The sequence below is a fragment of the Lactuca virosa genome, chromosome 7, assembly GCF_052849685.1.
Source record: "Lactuca virosa cultivar CGN04683 chromosome 7, Lactuca_virosa_CGN04683_v6, whole genome shotgun sequence".
NCBI classification, from domain to species: domain Eukaryota; kingdom Viridiplantae; phylum Streptophyta; class Magnoliopsida; order Asterales; family Asteraceae; genus Lactuca; species Lactuca virosa.
The window spans coordinates 71,437,473-71,456,917 of record NC_136432.1 but is presented as its reverse complement, the minus strand read 5'-3'; positions in this window follow the sequence as shown (position 1 = coordinate 71,456,917).

Genomic DNA, 19,445 nt, shown 5'->3' with positions numbered 1-19,445 from the left:
ATGGCAATAGAAGCATTCAGCCTCTTTTGGGTCAGAAGAAGGAGTGATGAAACCTTTCTTGGTTCCACTTGAAGAAGAGCCATCAAGGGTCCTAGCCTTGGTACCCTTCAAAGAGCTCTTCCTCTTCTTCTCTCTACCTTTCCCGATTGCCAAAACCGGGGCGGAGTTTGGAGTAGGAGTGTTAACAACCGACTTACCCTTAAGACCTGTTTCTGCGGTCTTGAGGAGTCCCTGAAGTTTGCTGAGTGTGACCTCTTCCTTATTCATGTGATATGTCATGCGGAATTGATCATAGCACGATGGTAAGGAGTGCAAAATGATATCTATTGCAAGCTCCTCAGGGAAGTTCACATTAAGCTTCAGCAACCGATCCACATACCTTTGCATTTTCTGCATGTGGCTCGTGACGGATTCACCGTCCTTCATCATGGTTGTTATGATAGAGCATATGATTTCATACCTCTCTTGTCGTGCACTTTGATGGTATCTTTCCATCAGATCTTGGTGCATTTCAAAAGGGTAGAAGTCCTCATAGGACTTTTGGAGTTCCGTTGTCATGGTGGCCAACATGATGCATGCCACTTTTGTAGCATCCCTTTCATGTGCCCGGAAGTCAGCGATCTTCTGGGGAGTTGCAGTGGTCTCATCAATCTCCTTAAGCTCCTTGTCAAGGACATATTCTTTGTCCTTGTAGCGGGTAATCATCCTGATGTTTCTGATCCATTCATTGAAGTTGGATCCATCAAAAGTGACTTTCCCACACAAGTTCATAAGGGTAAAGGAGCCATTAGGATTAGAGCTAGAAGCAGCATTGTTTGAAGACATCTGAAAGAAGAGAACAAGATTAGTTTAGATATTAAGAGAGTCCTTAATAAAACACCCAAATGTAATATTAAGGCTAGGATCCAATCACAATATATTATAACTTAGAAGAGGTATGCCGTAATCCAAGCTATAACATATTTGAAAGGTAGGTGAATGACGATTCACCAATTTCCACCATGAAAAACGAAATATAAATATTAGGTTTTTAATTGGTTCTTAGAAATTCCTAGATTCTTTTGAGATTCAATGAACTTTTCAAAGGCATGTTTCAATCTCGAGTGTGCCCTCCAAGTTTTGTGACTGGGATACCGAGGATCACACAACGAGGTGTGAAGTAACCATGCAAATCACTTGGTACCCTCAAGGTTTATCACTCAATCGATGTGCCGGTAAACCACACACGCTCCACCGATGCTATGGTAAACCTTAAGTCACCCTTTACCTACCTTGTTAAGTCCAAGTTAGTGTGCCGGTTAACCACACACGCTCCACCAACGACTTAAACAAAGTGTAAAGTGTAATTTCATGGATTAGCACCTTATTCACAATTTCCTAAAGTAACTAAGATTGGGAATTTAATAAAAGCATTTAGTTACTTTATAATATTCATCATACTTTTAATGAGAATTTATAAGTCCTTGTCTTACCCGTTCGGCTAACGACCCTCCACCGATCAAGGAAGCGGTGGGTGAGAGTGGACACCCATTAAGTTGCCATTTTATAGGCAACAACCTTATACCCCCCTTATAGACCGGCTTCGTGAATGAGGCGTACTAGCGGTAAGACGACTTGTCGTTATACATATATATATTAGTAACTTATAATATTATAAAGCATAAGGGTTGAATTTTAACTTTTAAAATTCTAAGGGTTGGAACTAAAGTTTTAATCAAGACTTTACATGTTCCAAAACTTGAGGGCAAGTTTTGTAAACTTCCAAAACTTTTCATTTCTTATAACTTATGAATTAATTGAGTAATAAAAATGAAGACTCTTCATTTTTATAACTCTTGTGTTCTTTTAATGGCTTTAATAAAAGTGAGACTTTTGGTTTTCCATAACTTGAGGACAAGTTATGGACTCCATTAAAACACATTATGATCATGAATTAAACTACCATGAAGGTTACAAACAATTCCTATGATCATCTAATCTTCATAAGTTCAAGAACATGAATATGAACACTTTCAAGAATCAAAAATTACACTTAAAAAAAACTTGTAATTTTAATAATTGCCATTGTAAATGGATTAGCATAAACATTACACCATCTAAAACAAGCTTTAAAACATCAAAACAGTTTAGGGTAATGTTTCTAGTCCATTTCCAGCAACAAATGTGCAAACTTTCATACGAGCAGAAAACAAAAAAACGATTTTTTTTCAAGCTTTTTGCACACAAAAAAAAAACAACAAACGAACCAGGCTCTGATACCACTGATGGGTTTTGAGCATTCTAACACTTCCTAAGTGTACATGCAACCCTAATAACATTGGATCTATGTTTGTCTAATTATCATGCAAAGTTGAATTCCAAGGTTATATTCCTATCTAGCATACATGGGGAACAAATTTTAACTTGCATGAAAGATAGAATAACTTACCTTGTTGTTGCTTATGATCCTTGAAACCTTGTGAGCCTAGCACCCCAAGTGTGATGCCTCAAATGCTTCACACAACACCAAATGCTTTTGGAATGACTTTAGAGAGAATACACACTTCTAAAATCGGCCTAGCCCTCTTGTTTCTTATGTGTAGCCGATTTTGGTGGAGAATGGGTTTCTTATATAGTGTTGACACATCTAGGGTTACACCATGTAAACCCTAATGTGTCATGACTCTTCATTCCATGACCCATGGGTTTGTAACTCCCATGGAGCATCCATGGAGCATCCTATGGGTGGAACCCAACTTGATAATCCATGGAGCCTCTTAGCCCACTATATAAGATATGGAAGATTTACATAATCTACCCATATATTTAATTAGTTATCTTTTGATCACTTAATTAATTCTAAATTAATTCTTGATCAAACTAATTAAATAATATTATTAATATATTAGAACTTATAATATATTAATAAACCATAAGTGTTATTTCTCTCATTTTTGTTTATCCAATTGCATAGTGCCATGCAACCCAAATGGACCATGCCGGGTCGGGTCAAGTACATACCAGAAATAGTTATGGACTTAGACACCTTATCCAACAGTATACTGCGATGCGTCCATCTCAGGTTTGGGCGTAGTATTGATGCAAAGAGGGCATGTCATTGCTTACGCTTCGAGACAGCTGAAGCCTCACGAGGCGAACTACCCGACGCATGATTTGGAGCTGGGGGCTGTTGTGTTCGCCCTCAAGATTTGGCGTCATTACCTCTATGGGGTTCGTTGTACGATTTACACGGACCACAAGAGCCTGAGGTATCTCATGGACCAGCCAAATCTGAATATGAGGCAGCGTCGGTGGCTTGATGTGGTAAAGGATTATAACTGTGAGATCCTCTACCACCTGGGAAAGGCCAATGTGGTGGCAGACGCGCTTAGCCACAAGGCGGCGCCGATCCGGGATATCTGCATGCGGATGACCGTGGTGACTCCGCTGCTGGAGCAGATCCGAAAGGCCCAACAGGAGGCTATGAAGGAGGAACATCGGAAGAGCGAGCATATAGTGGGTCAGGTTTCCTCCTTCGAGTACGATAGCCGAGGGTTATTGACACTACACCGCAGGGTGTGGGTTCCATACCACGGGGGTGTGTGCCTGGTTCTGATGGAAGAGGCGCATAAATCCCGATTCTCCATTCATCCCGGGGCAACGAAGATGTACAGAGACCTTCGTCTTGACTATTGGTGGCCTTGCATGAAGCGGGATGTAGCATGGTATGTGGAGCGGTACTTGACCTGCAGGAAGGTCAAGTCCGAGCACCAGAGGCCACACGGCAAGATGCAGCCGTTGGATATTCCCCTGTGGAAGTGGGAAGATATCACTATGGACTTCATCACCAAACCTCCCAGGACCGCGCGGGGAGTGGATTCCATATGGTTCATCGTGGATCGATTGACCAAGAGTGCCCATTTTATACCGATCCAGGAGAGTATATCGACTGAGAAGCTGGCCGACATCTACATTCGGGAGGTGGTGGCTCGGCACGGAGTGCCAGTCTCCGTGATTTCAGACAGAGATGTGCGGTTTACTTCCAGGTTCTGGAAGAAATTCCACGATGAGTTGGGTACTCGTCTGCACTTTAGCACTGCATTTCACCCGCAGACAGATGGTCAGAGCGAGCGGACCATCCAGACTTTGGAGGATATGTTGCGGGCATGTGTGCTAGACTTCGGTGGTAGCTGAGATACTTACCTCCCATTGGTTGAGTTCTCGTATAACAACAGCTATCACGCGAGTATCGATCGTCCTCCCTTCGAGATGTTGTACGGGAGGAAGTGCAGGACCCCGATATGTTGGGGTGAGGTTGGCCAGAGGGTCATGGGGAGCACCGAAGTGGTGCTCGAGACGACAGAGAGGATTCAGCAGGTTCGGAGCAGACTTCAGACTGCTCAGAGTCGGCAGAAAAGTTATGCCGACAAGCGCTGATCGGACCTGGAGTTTCAGGTCGGGGATATGGTTCTCCTGAAGGTGTCGCCATGGAAGGGCGTCATCCGATTCAGGAAGCGGGGCAAGTTGGGTCCTAGGTATATTGGACCCTTCAGGGTTATAGCTCGGGTGGGCAAGGTGGCATATAGGTTGGATTTGCCAGCCGAACTCAGCCAGATCCACAGCACTTTCCACGTCTCCCAACTGCGGAAGTGCCTGGTGGACGACTCAGCAGTAGTACCCTTAGAGGACATTCAGGTCGATGACAGCCTGAATTACATTGAGCGACCAGTAGCAATCCTCGACCGGAAGTCGAAAGATCTGAGGAACAAGAGGGTGGAGCTCGTGAAGGTGCAATGGCAGCACCGGAAGAGCTCGGAATGGACCTGGGAGCCGGTGGATGAGATGATGGAGCATTACCCAGAGCTGTTCCAGGATCGAGCAGCAAACTTTGAGGACGAAGTCTAAAATAAGTGGGGGAGATTTGTAGCACCTGGTTCCTGGTATGTATTTTATTTAAGTAATTTTGCATTTTTGGCCTGGGACTCGGCGAGTTGAAGGCCCAACTCGCCGAGTAGAAGCGGGATGGGACACGGGATTTAAGTATGGGACTCGTCGAGTCGGGTCCTGGACTCGACGAGTAGGCGCTGTCTGGACAAAAACCCTAATCTTAGGGTTTGCACCCTATTTAATCATCTCATTCAGCCCCCACTCGTCCCTATTGCTCCCAGAAACCCTCCATAGCAAACCCTAACCGTTTTGGTGCAAAATCTAAGGCTTTTGAGTGATTTTTGGTGGTTTTGATCACAAGGAAGAAGGAAAAGCTCAAGGAAATCAAGAGGAGACAGAGGAGTTCGAGTTTGGTTCATCATTTGCAGTCTTTGAGAGGTATAAAGTCTATACCTTGCTTGTTCCTTTGTTAGATCCCTTTTTGGGGAGGATTTAGGGCTTTTTAGGCCATATGAGGTAACCAACCATGATTACAAGCATGGTTGGGGGTCAAGACTTCGGATCTAGGACTTGGGAGGAGTTACAAGGCGGATTGGGGCTGCTTTTGCACCTATGGAAGGTCCCATGCAACATAAGAGCCATTTTAGAGCCTTTTAAGCTCAAAAGTCCCATGCATGCACGTAAAGTTCGAAACTTTATGTGCTAGATCGAGTATAGGGGCTTGGATCTATCATTTGGACAAGTGTTGTACATCAGAAATCGAAGATTTAGGGTGTGGACGTTATCGACTCGGCGAGTCCGTTCTTGGGACTCGACGAGTCCAAGGCTCTGAGTCCCATATCTGTTGAGGGTCAAAGAACTCAGTTGGGTGTTAGAAGGGTTGTAGCAGGACAGAAAGAGTGACCCAACGCATTGGACTTAGTTTTTAGACCTGGAGTTCATGGGACTCGACGAGTGCTAGAACAGACTTGGCGAGTCCAAGGCAATCTTCTTATGTTTGAAGATGAACTCGACGAGTTGTTCATACAACTCGGCGAGTCAAGGTCAGGACTTGTTCATCAGTTGAAGGTGAACTCGATGAGTGTTCATCCGACTCGGCGAGTCGAATGAAGGTTCATTGATGTCCGTAAAGAAGGGAAACTCGTCGAGTCGTTGCCAAACTCGACGAGTCGAGTCGTGGATAAGGACGAGTAAAGGGAAGGGACTCGACGAGTTGACGGCCCAACTCGGCGAGTAGGGTCAACTGGAAGTTGACTTTGACTTGGACTTGGTCAGGGGTAAAATGGTCATCTTACCCTAAGAATAGATATCAGACTCTGATTAAGTGTTTGTGGGAATTGTAGCCGGAGGATTTCCGGAGCAACAGCAGCAGGCAGAGTTTTCCCGCAAAGATCATCCGCAGCTACTAGTACGAGGTGAGTTACCTTCCAGTAGCGGTGGGTCTACGGCCACAATGTCGGCCCACCAATAGGAATCGTATGATAGATGTTTGTCTTTGTGATATGCATCTGTGTTTGCTACTACCTGATATGTTATATGCTAACATGATATGTTATGTGATAGTGGTAGAGTCGGTTGTTAGGACCGAAGGGTAGGTTAGGCACCCCAGATATGCCTGACAGTATGTTATGATATGATTAGCTGCTAGCATGTTATGTTATGTGAGATAGAGGTAGTAGGACGGGGAATAGTCCCCGAGATTCGGTCGTTAGGACCGAAGGGTAGTCAGCACCCCAGAATGGCTTGACATGGGTAGGTCAGCACCCCAGAATGGCTTGACACGGGTTGGACGGCACCCCAGAATGGTCGTACGGGTAGGTCGGCACCCCAGAATGGCCGTACCGGGTAGGTCGGGTACCCCAGAATTGTCTGGCAGTATTTATGTTACGTGGTTGTATGGTATGTGGACGTTGGGGGAACTCACTAAGCTTCGTGCTTACATTTTACAGTTTTGGTTTCAGGTACCTCTTCAGCGAAGGGGAAGGAGCTGGCGCAGTAGCGGCACATCATACACACACACTTTGGTTTCCGCATGTTGAGATGTTCTGGGATTGTACTCTGACATGTTACTATTCTGTGGTCTGGATTTTCAGACATGACACATTGTTTTTATGAGTTGATATGATCCCGTAGTATTTTCTTATGAATGTTTTTATAAGTTAATTAATTAAAAAGAAATTTTTGGACGTGAAAATTGGGTTGTTACAAAATTTCAGACAGATATAGACAACTTTCGTTCTTGTTAGGAAGTAAAGCGGATAACAACTAACAAAACTATAAGCATACAAGACACGGTATTTACATGGTTCGGTCAAGGATTACACCATGTTGTGCCACCACGATGGATGTTGGGCCATTAGTGTTCATGATGCGCCACTTGTACATTATGATGCTCCACTATGGCACATGGTGCTCTACTATGTGTTTTGTTTATGCTCATGGGTTTTATGACATGGAAGAATGTTCCAGAAAATGTTGCATGGCGGATTGTGATTTGTTGACACCTTTCATAGGCCTATGGGCCAATGGGCTTGGCCTATTAGGGTTTTAGGTATGATCCCTCAAGTATAAATAGGGATGCATGCTAGGTCATTTGGTATCTTGAATTCTAGAGTGATAGGCGAATCTCTGTGAAATTGTACTTGTAACTGTTTGAGAGCTCTGAAATAAAAGAATACTCCCCTCCTGCCTGTGGATGTAAGTCACCTTGACCGAACCACGTAAATATTGTGTCTTGTATGCTTATAGTTTTGCTAGTTATCCTCTTTACTTCCTAACAAGAACAAAAGTTGTCTCTATTTGTCTTAAATTTGGCGTCACTATACCCACTCACTTTCAACGTATCACTACCACCAAGGACTAGAAGCATGTCCTTCTTCCTCCGAAAATACTTGAGAATATTCTTAACTGCTGTCCAATGAGCTTTACTGGGATTTCCATGATAACAACTGGCCATTCTCAAGGCAAAAGACACATCAGGGCGAGTACATGTCATAACGTACATGATCGACCCTACAGCCGAAGCGTAAGGTACGCAACTCATATCAGCTATCTCTTCATCTGTACTAGGGCTTTGAGTCTTACTCGATTTGGTATTGATTTGGATAGGTAGCTCTCATTTCTTGGAATGTTCCGTACTAAACCTTTTTAGTACTTTATCCAAGTATGTACTTTGACTAAGTCCAATTAGTCTCTTCTTTCTATCTCTCAATATTCTTATCCCAAGAAGATAGGCTGCTTCTCCAAGGTCTTTCATGGCAAAACACTTTCCAAGCCAAGACTTAACTTCTTGCAAGGTTAGAATGTCATTTCCCATGAGTAGTATATCATCGACATACAACACCAGAAAAGTCACTATACTCCCACTAGCCTTGATATACACATAGGACTCATTGTCACTCCTAGAGAAACCAAACTCTTTAACCTTCTCATGGAAGCCAAGATTCCAGCTGCGAGATGTCTGTTTCAATCCATAAATGGATTTCTCAATCTTAGACACTCTATTTGGAAACTTTGCATCTACAAAACCCTCTAGCTAACTCATGTAAACACATTTATCCAACTTCCCATTAAGGAAAGCGGTTTTGACATCCATCTGCCAAATTTCATAGTCATGAAAAGCAGCTATGGCGAGCATTATCCTAATAGATTTTATCTTGGCTACTGGTGAGAAGGTCTCATCATAGTCAACCTCTGGGGTTTGAGTGAATCCCTTCGTTGCCAGTCGAGCCTTTAAGGTGTGTACCTTTCCATCCATGTCAGTCTTCTTCTTGAAGATCCATTTGCACCTAACTGTCTTTCGACCTGGTACATTATCAACCAAATTCCAAACTTGGTTGTCATACATGGACTTGATCTCGTTGTCCATTGTCTCTTTCCATTTAGTAGCCTCATGGCTTGTCATTGCTTCCTTGTAGCTAGCTGGCTCATCCAAATTTATCAGTGTCCTATCACTCACAAACATGTCACCATCTGTAGTAATATGGAAGCCATATAACTCAGGTGGCATGCTAACTCTACTGGAACGTCTAAGAGGTAATGATTTGTCTATCGGTTCAACAGGAACCTCTTCCTATAGTTGAGTTCTAGTATCATCTAAGGTTCCTTCACTGGTTGACTCTTGAATTTCTTCAAGTTTAATGGTAATCCCATTGTCCTCTTTGAATATAAGCTCTCTCTCTCTCTCTCTCTCTCTCTCTCTCTCTCTCTCTCTCTCTCTCTCTCTCTAAAGACTCCTCTTCATGCTAAAAGCACCATGTTTTCACTAGGTCTGTAGAACAAATATCCAAATTACTGCTTTGGGTAACCAATGAAAATACATTTCTCACTTCTAGCTGCTAGCTTGTCATGAGTCTCTCGTCTAACGAAAGTTTCACAACCCCATACTTTAATATGTGCTAACGAGGGAACTTTCCATGTCCACATCTCGTGAGGTGTTTTGGCAACCTTCTTTGTAGGGACAAGATTGAGGATGTGGGCGGTTGTCTCTAAGGCATACCCCTAAAAGTAAATAGGAAGAGAAGCACAACTCATCATGGAACGAACCATGTCTAACAAGGTCCGATTACGCCTCTCTACCACACCATTCAATTGTGGTGTCCTAGGAGGATTTGATTGTGAAACTATTCTACATTCCTTCAGATAGTCATTGAACTCGATACTAAGATACTCTCCACCTCTATCAGATCTAAGCATCTTTATCTTCCTGCCCAACTGATTTTCGACTTCATGTTTAAACTCTTTGAACTTTTCAAATGTTTCTGACTTATGCTTGATTAAGTAGATATAACCATATCTGCTATAATCATCTGTAAAAGTCAAATAGAATCGATTAGCATCCCTTGTGGATGATCTGAATGGTCCATACACATCTGTATGTATAAGATCCAACAAACCTTCACCTCTTTCACAAGATCGCGTGAAAGGTGATTTTGTCATCTTTCCTAAAAGACAATATTCGCACTTATCATCTGACCTTAGGTCAAATGATTCCAACAATCCATCCTTTTGGAGTTGGGAAATGTGTTTCTTGTTAATGTGTCCAAGACGACAATGCCACAAGCACACTTTGTCTATACCATTAGACGAATCAGTATGAAAAACGTTATTGCCTAAATTATCAACACACGTCACAGTTTCATACACACCATCACAAGGTAAAGCTTCAAATAAAAGAAATGACATTTTTATAAGAAGAAATAGAACCATTCAAATCATTAAATGAATATCTATAACCTTGTCTGAATAAATCATGAAAAGAAATAATGTTACGTGCCATCTCTGACAAGTAGCAACAATTTATTAAATCTAAACAAACATCACTACTAAGCACTAGACTATAAACTCCAATCTTGGTAACAGGAGAAGATCGCCTATTCCCCATGATCAGGTGCATTCTTCCGTGCTCCACCTCCTCACTTTCTCTTAGCCCCTACAAATTAGAACAAATGTGAAATCCACATCTTGTATCAAGGACCCAAGAACGAAAAGATGATAAGTTATTAGATGAAATCGTATATATATATATATATATATATATATATATATATATATATATATATACACACACCTGCGGAAGATGGCTTCACTTTGCCATCCTTGATGTCTTGCAGATACTTTGGGCATCTTCGTTTCCAATGCCCCTTATCATTGCAGTAAAAGCAAGTGGCCTCTTTGGGATCAGAGGTGTGAGGAATGTCAGAACTGGGCTTGGCCTTTGGGCCACTGCTAGATGACCTGACATGGGCCTTGCCCTTCCAGTTCTGCTTGGGAGGACCTTTCCTCTTTTTCCTTTTTCCTTGACCAATGGCCAGCACGGGAGCACTAGCAGGATTAGGGTTTGAGTTCTTACCCTTCATTCCTGGCTCAGCAATATGCAGTAGGTTGTGCAATTGAGCCAAGGTGGTCTCACTGTTGTTCAAATGATAAGTCAAGATGAACTGGTCATAACAACTTGGTAAGGAGTTTAGGACTATATCAATAGCCAACTCCTCATCAAAATGCACATTTATCCTAACAAGGCATTCAACGTATCGTTTCATTCTTCGTGGCTACATACAAATTCTCCCTCTTTGATCTTGCACACCATGATAGACTTGACAACTTCGTACTTTTCTTGACGAGCTCGCTTATGCTAATTTTTCATAAGGTCCTTGTTCATCTCATAAGGCCATTAGTCCTCATAAATTATCTGCAACTCAATGGGTCATAGTGACGACCATGATGTAAACAAATTTTGTCGCATCATCATAATGTTTCTTGTATGTGGCTAATTCTTCGGGAGTGTCCTTCTCTTCGTCGATTCATTAAGTTCTTTCTCGAGAACATACTCTTTGTTCTCGAATCGAAGGGCCATCTTTATATTCCGCATCCAATCATTGTAATAGGAACCATCCAATATGACTTTGGAGCAGATAGAGAGCAATGAGAAGTTATGGTGGTTGGAAGAGGAGGAAGCATAAGCATCAGCTGGAGTAGACATCTATAAAAGGAAGGTATTTTTAGTTAGATAAGAATAATCCTTAATATAGTATCCCAAATAAAATATTAAGGATATGACCCAACTATATAATTCACAACTTAGAAAATGGACGACGTAATCTAATTGTAAATTTTATAAAGGTAGGTAAATGACAATTTACCGATTTCACCAAAAAAGAAACGAAATTAAGTGAAATCCCTAGGTCTTTTGAGATTCATTGAAACTATTCAATGGCATGTTTAACCTCAGATTATGCTCTTCTATTTGTGACTGGGATGCCGAGGATCACAAACAAGATGTGAATAACCATGAAAATGTGATTGATACCCTCATTGTTATTTATCATCCCAATTGATGTGCTGGTAAACCACACACGCTCCATCAACAATGATAATTTATGACATACCCATTACAACTCTTTATTAGTCTCTATTAGTGTGTTGGTTAACCACACATGCTCCACTAACGACTTATAATGTGTAATGTACAATTTCTGGGTTAGCATACTAATTCACATTTTTCCTAAAGTAACTAGATTTGGGATTTTAACATAGAGGTTCTAGTACTTTTTAATAGCATTATAGTTTTAATGAGAATTATTTGTCCTATCAAATCCGTTCGGCTAACGACCCTCCTCCATACAAGAGAGCGGTGGGTAAGAATGAATACATAATGACGGTCATTTTATGGGCCGCTTCCTTAAACTCCCCTTATAGTATGGCTTCGTGAATGAGGCGTACTAGCGATTTGACTGACTTAGTTTTATACGTATAATAATTATTAATCTCTTAATTTTACATATAGTATAAGATGTATTTTAAAACTTTTCAAAATACTAGGTTTATAATTTAAATTTTGAAAATTAATAATTAATTTAAATTTAAAAATAAACCAAATGATTTAATATTTATCTATTAATTAGCATTTAATTAAATATATTAAATCAAATAAGGATTAACTAATTAAATTAACCAAATAATCCAATCCTAATCCTAACCCTCTATTTTTCGAAAATTAGGGTGGATGAATTATCCAATTTTATAATTATACCTTTTAATCAAATTAAACTAACAATTATCTAAAATGGGAACCTTAACAACCTTACCATTTTCGAAATCTTGGGGAGGAAGGTTAGGGTTTCAAATCCCTAACCCTAATTTCAAAATTCAAGGGGAATGGGCTAGGGTTTCGAAAAACCCCAACCCTAGTCGAAATTCTTGACCTTTTAGGGTTTAATTTCTATAAACCCTAATTGATCTAATTCAACATTTATAGCTATTCAATTGAAAACAAACCAAACGCTCTAATACCACTGATAGGATTTAGGTAAAACAAATAAAATTAAAACCCTTAAGTTTGCATGCAACCTAAATAGGATCTATGTTTTCTCTATTAAACCTACAACTAAGAACATCAAATAAGAAACCCTAGAAACCCTAGGTAATTTTCGAAAAGCACAAGAAAGGGTTTAGGATTACATACCTTATTGTTATTATAGTAAATAACAATAATCCTTCACTTGTAGATCTCTTAGAAGAAAACACCACAATTGTCGTGCCTCTAATGGCTCATACCCAAGCTAGCAAGAAAGAAGACTATAGAGAAAGAAGAGAGGATAAAAGATTTTCTTCCAACCCTTGGAGTAATAGAGTGGTAGAAAAATGAAGGCCTTAGGGTCCTATTATAGTGGGAATAGGAAACCCTAGATAACCTTAATTTGAATATTTAATTAATAATTCAAATTTGGATTTATCTACTTCCTTATTATCCACATTGGATATTCTAGAAACCATAGAATATCCTCTTAAAACCGTCCACCACTTATGTGGAAGGTTCTGGAGCCTTTTGTTCAACTATTGAACAATTGCATTTTAAACCTTGCACTTTCAATTAATTCTTTGAATCCCGAAATTAATTCAAATTAATTTCTGATTAACTGTTAATTAAATAATACTTTTTCTAATTAATATATTATTATTATAATATATTAATAAACTATTTATTTCAATTTATTAATCACATAATAAATTAATCTCTCTCTCTAAAAGTCACCATGTCCAATTGCTAGGTTTGAGGGCAACCCAAAAGGACTGTGTTACTATCACTTCAAGTATATACCAATTATAGTTATGGGCTTAAACACCTAATCCAACACGGAGGTCCCATATCTCGCCGATCTACCTCAAGTTATTTTGTATTTCTAGGTGACAAACTCATTTCATGGTCATCCAAGCGGCAAGGTGTTATTTCTCGGTCTAATGTCAGAGTTGCGTATCGCGGCGTTGCTAAAGTTGTAGCCAAGACATGTTGGGTTTGTAACCTTCTTCGTGAGCTTTGATGTCCGCCTGCTAAAGCCACGATTGTGTATTGTGACAACATCAGCTAGGCTTACATGTCAACGAACCCGATCCAACATCAACGCACCAAACATATCGAGATTGACATCCATTTTATGTGTAATCAGGTCGCCAAAGGTCTGGTTCGGGTGCTCCACGTTCCATCGCCCGCTCAGTATGTGGATATCTTCACCAAAGGTCTCCCGACTCAAATTATTCAACGACTTCAAGACCAGTTTGAACGTCCGAAATCCTCATCCCGATAAAACTGCAGGGGGGGATGTTAGTGTATACTTCTATGTATAGGCCCATGTACTCTTGTATAGTTGTAAGGCTCGGCCCAAATGGCCTATTGTATTTGTTTATATATATTTCTTGGATTCTCGTTTCAGGCAATGAGAATCGATACCCTTTAACATGAACAACTAAAATCTATATTTTATTCATGTAATTTGTTAAAGACCACGACCCTAAACACATATATAATGAAAACCCTTAAATTGCATAATTTACTTGGTCCAAAATATAATTCTGAAATGAAATATATGTCCTTAATACAATTACTTTGTGAGTCTATGACAGAAAAACGAATTCTGAAATGTATAATTGTTTAAAGGTTTTGGGATTGTTTTATGTCACATCTCAACGGTATTCTATTAGTCTGAAATAAAATTGGTTATATTTGAAAAAGAGGGTTTCGGATATCATGATCATTTCGTTTAATAAATAAATAAATAAAAATTCAATCAATTTGTTAATTGATATTTTTGTGATTATTCCAAGAAATGAATGTGTTATGTATAACTAGATGAATGAGTAATTGAATCTGGTTGTTTTTATTTAGGAAACCAGTTCATGTGGACAATACGTATAATTAAGCAATTGTTGGGCACAAAATTGCTATCATTATGATAAATATAGAAAGTTTGTTAGCTTCTTCTTTTCCGAAATTGTTAACCACGGTACATTACTTCTAATTAATTCTCCCAACGGCCACATCCCTTTCAACCTTTCATCATTCAATTACATGTTTAAACCTTAACTTCCATTTCAAATATTATATATTATTCTTCTTCATGCATGCAAAAATTTCACAAAGTTTTCAAAATAAATATGTTCTGGAATTATCAAACTCTAAGTTAATGTTTAACTTATCTTTCGCTTTTTATCTTCTGATGTTCTATAAATACTTCAACTTAATTTGGATTTCAATAACCCTTTGAAATCAATGTTTTAGAAACCATGTTTTAGTTGAACCGGTCTAATGATTGATTCCTGGTTCAGCTGTCGGATAAACTCAATTTCTAGATTTTTCCTGTTTTTTTGTTCTTGCATACATATATACATCAATCAAAATATATAAAAAAAAACATAAAATATAATATCAAAACAAAATATAGTTTTAGATTAATACTAATCGTATCAAAAGTTTTATAACATTTACTATTTTTTTAGTAACAAAACCACACCACTTAAACTATAGAGAAAAACTTATCAAAGATCCAATACAAATGAATTCTGTTATTTTGAGGGTCTACAAAGTTGGCAAATATGAGCATAGAAATCAAGTCAAATGTTATGTGATTATATCATAATCAAAGGGTTATCATATTCACTTTCTAGTCAAATAAAAATATGTACACAATGATAAGATAAGTTTCGATAGATATGAAAAAACTCATCAAAGTTTGTTATGCAAAAGCCTAATTTTCATGTGTTTTTATTTAATTTAACAGGTTCAACCAGGTTTTAACGATTCAATTTAACTTGTTGAACCGATTTTTTTTAAAAAACCGGTCAGTGTGTTCCGGACCATAAATAGACATAAAACCGGTGTTAGTTGAACCGTTCCTTTCTCCAGTTTTCAGTCCAACCGATTTTAAAATATTGGTTGAAATGCCATTTAGGGCTCTTGTTTTTCTTATTGCATCACGTCATGCCTTAATTACATGTATGATTTTTAATAGGAGGAATCTGAACTCAGAAACATGATGTCCTTTGTGTTGTGCCACAAATTGAAAAACTTAATTACCCACAATTTATAGGTTCGATAAATTTCTTCAACTTTCCGTTTTCATCTTTGTTTTGTTGTTGTAAATACCACGTTTAATATAAAAATGGGAACTTATTTAAAATAAACCAAAAGTCATTGGCTCAAATATTGTAGTAGTATATGTATATTACGAGATAATCAATTACAATGAGAGGCAAATGTTTATGTTTCCCTATCTCAAACATGATTTCTAAAGGATTCTAGAAAAGAAAAAGATAAGATATATAACTTAATGGTGTATGTGTACATTGATAAAGATTAGACTCTTATTAACTCTTGATAAGAATTACACGAAACGAATGAAAATGACTTTGTGTTTCTTTAGTTATGTTACTTTTGCTATGAAAAAACTCACATTTGTATTCAAGTATCAAACAAATCACTGTAGAGATATTGTAAAAAATAAAAATATTCAAAAACTATAGAGTATAAACAATAAATTGATAAAAATCGTCTCCCCACCCTCTCAAAGATATATTATAATTATCTTAGAACTTGACATTCTCATTTTACCTTACGAATAGGATGTTGATGATTTTAGTGTCACCATGTCATTTTATGTAATTGGAACTAACATGTGAGCTAAGGGGTTTCATAATTTGTACTCTAATATATGTACGGGTTGGTGCGGAGTGCACGCATGTATAAGATCGAATTAGAAGTCGGTTCGACGACAAGTCGGGGGTCAGGGGGCAGCGGCCCTGGCTCCGGGGTTTCCAAAGGGGCGGGGTCTAGGGGCAGCGCCCCTAGCGGGGTCCAAGGGGCAGAGCCCCTGGCTGGGTTTGGGGCAGCGCCCCAAAACCTCACCGAATTTTACATATGGGAACTTAGTCGAAAATTCAGATTCTTGAGGGTGATTATGGTAAAACTAACGAAACTCGTTAGTTTTGGTAACCCTAAATCCTCATTAATCCGGATTACCCTGACTTGCTTCAAAAACAACTAATGACGACCCAACCCTAATGAAACCCTATTTTCGTTTATTATATAAACGACTTTTCCTGTTATGCAGTGATATCCGAAAATTAGCTCTCGTTTTCTTCAAACTCTCACAGAATTTTTCTAGCAAATTGGCTTACGACTTATGTGCCTAGAATCGTAAGTGTCCACTTGGATTATTCTAGGCTGAATTTCTTGCAACCCAGACATATGGTAGAAATATCAGTTCGGAAAGTGTTCTCACGATCCAAGTTGGTATCCAGATCTCCACCACAAACCCTAAAGTGTTCCTACAATCGAACTGATATTTTCTATTCCTGGAGATGGGTAATTCAATCCGCGAGATGACCACTAAGTTTGCAAAGCTGGAGAAGTTCGAAGGTGTTGACTTCAGGCGGTGGAAGAAGAAGATGCACTTCATGCTGACTACTCTGAAGGCAACATACGTGCTGACTACTCCTAAACCAGGGGAGCCTGAGGAAGGTGTTGTTGAGACAATTGAAGAGATAAGAAGGAGACAGAAGTGGGGCAATGATGACTACATCTGCAAAGGTCACATTCTGAACGGTATGTCTGATGCTTTATTTGATATCCATAGTGAAGCCTTGTGTGCCAAGGAGTTGTGGGACACCCTTAAATTGAAATATATCACCGAGGATGCTTCTAGCAAGAAGTTTCTGGTCAGTGACTTTAACAATTATAAGATGGACGATTCAAGGTCTGCTACTGAATAATACAATGAACTCCTTGGCATATACGGTCAGTTTAAACTGCACCGTATGAATATGGATGAATCCATTGTTGTGTCAACCATCATTGACAAACTCCCTCCATCCTGGAAAGACTTCAAACACAACTTGAAACATCAAAAGGAGGAACTGTATTTGGTTCAACTTGCTAGTCACATTCGTATTGAAGAATCTCTTCGTGCGAAGGAAAGTGACAAATCTGAAAAACCCAAAGGAAAGTTGAACTTGGACAGCCCTCGGTTCATATGGTTAAAAACAAACCAAGGAACCAGAATCACAAAGGACATGCCAAACGTAAGCAGGAACATGTCCCAAGCAACTCCAACAAAAAGAGAAAGGATCTGCTTTGTTGGAGGTGCAATCAAGTTGGGCATTGCAAGCGTGATTGTCGTGTGAATTTAGGCAACAATTATGCTGGAAACAGTGGAGCCAATGGGAAAGTGAATGGGTCTTCGGCCCAAGTTAAAGGAGGTCAGTTTTTTTCTAACTTTGATAATTCTAATCAGAATTATGTTTACTATGTTTCATTCATTCCTGAATCATTTTATGTACAAGATGATAATGTTCCTTGGTGGATCGACTCCGGGGCAACGAACCATGTATACAAGGATAAACAGATGTTTGAAACATTAACTCCGCTTAAAGATGGGTCGGTGCTGAAAATGGGAGACGATTCTTTTATTCATATTTGTGGTTTAAGTGTCGTGTGTCTTGAATTTACTTCTAGAAAGACAATTAAGTTATTTGATGTTTTGTTTGTTCCCAAGATTCGCAAGAATCTTGTTAGTTCTAGTTGTTTGAATTATGATGGTTTTAAAAAGTTATTGAGTCGGATAAGTTTATTTTATCTAAGGGTGGAATGTTTATTGGCTTTGGATATTTAAATAATAGAATGTTTCGTTTAAATATTGTTGACAAATTATTACCTGTTCAGAATTCTGCATTTGTATCTTCTGCTTCTAATGTTGATAAATATATGCTTTGGCATGTAAGATTAGGTCATGTCAACTTTAAAAGGATGCATGAGATTTCAAAATATGGATTAATTCCAGTCTTTGATATGACATCTGATAAATGTAAAACATGCATGCTTACAAAAGTGACAAAACAGCCCTTTCCTAATGTCACTAGAAATTCAGCTGTTTTGAAACATGTCACACTGTGACCTGTATGACTTTCACTCCACTCCTTTGGGAAATAAAAAGTATGTAGTCACCTTTATTGATGACTGCACTCGGTTTTTCTATGTGTATTTGTTACATTCTAAGGATGAAGCCTTAGATAAATTCAAAGTATACAAAACCGAGATGGAATTGCAATTGGGCATTCCGGTTAAATGTCTTAGGACTGATAGGGGAGGTGAATATATGGATCTCATATACTTCCAATCAGTGGGTATCATTCATGAGACCACGGCACCTTACACACCCCAACAAAATGATATTGCTAAACGCAAAAATCGAGTTTTAAAGGAAATGGTAAACTCGATGTTGTCATACTTGGGATTGAGTGAAGGATTCCGGGGAGAGGCCATGTTAACGGTCTGCTATTTATTAAATAAGGTTCCAAATAAAAGGAACAAAACAGTCCCATATGCACTTTGGTTCAAGAAAATGCTGAATCTAAGTTATTTTCGGGTTTGGGGATGTCGAGCAGTTGTAAAACTCACCGAGCCTAAAAAGAAAATTTTTGGAGAACGTGGAATTGATTGTATATTCATTGGATATGCTGAACATTCCAAGGCATATAGGTTTTATGTAATAGAACCTAATGATTCGGTTTCAATTAACACTGTTATCGAATCACGGGATGCAAATTTTGATGAGATGCGTTTTTTATCGATTCAAAGGCCTAAGGATCTGACTTTTGGTGCTAATAAAATGCAAAATTCAGAAAGTCAAGATGGTGGTAACGTACAAGAACCACAAGATCTTCGTAGAAGCAAAAGAGGCCAAATTGCAAAAAATTTCGGATCCGACTTCCAAATGTAATTGGTGGAAGGTTCAAAGGAAGAAATTAAT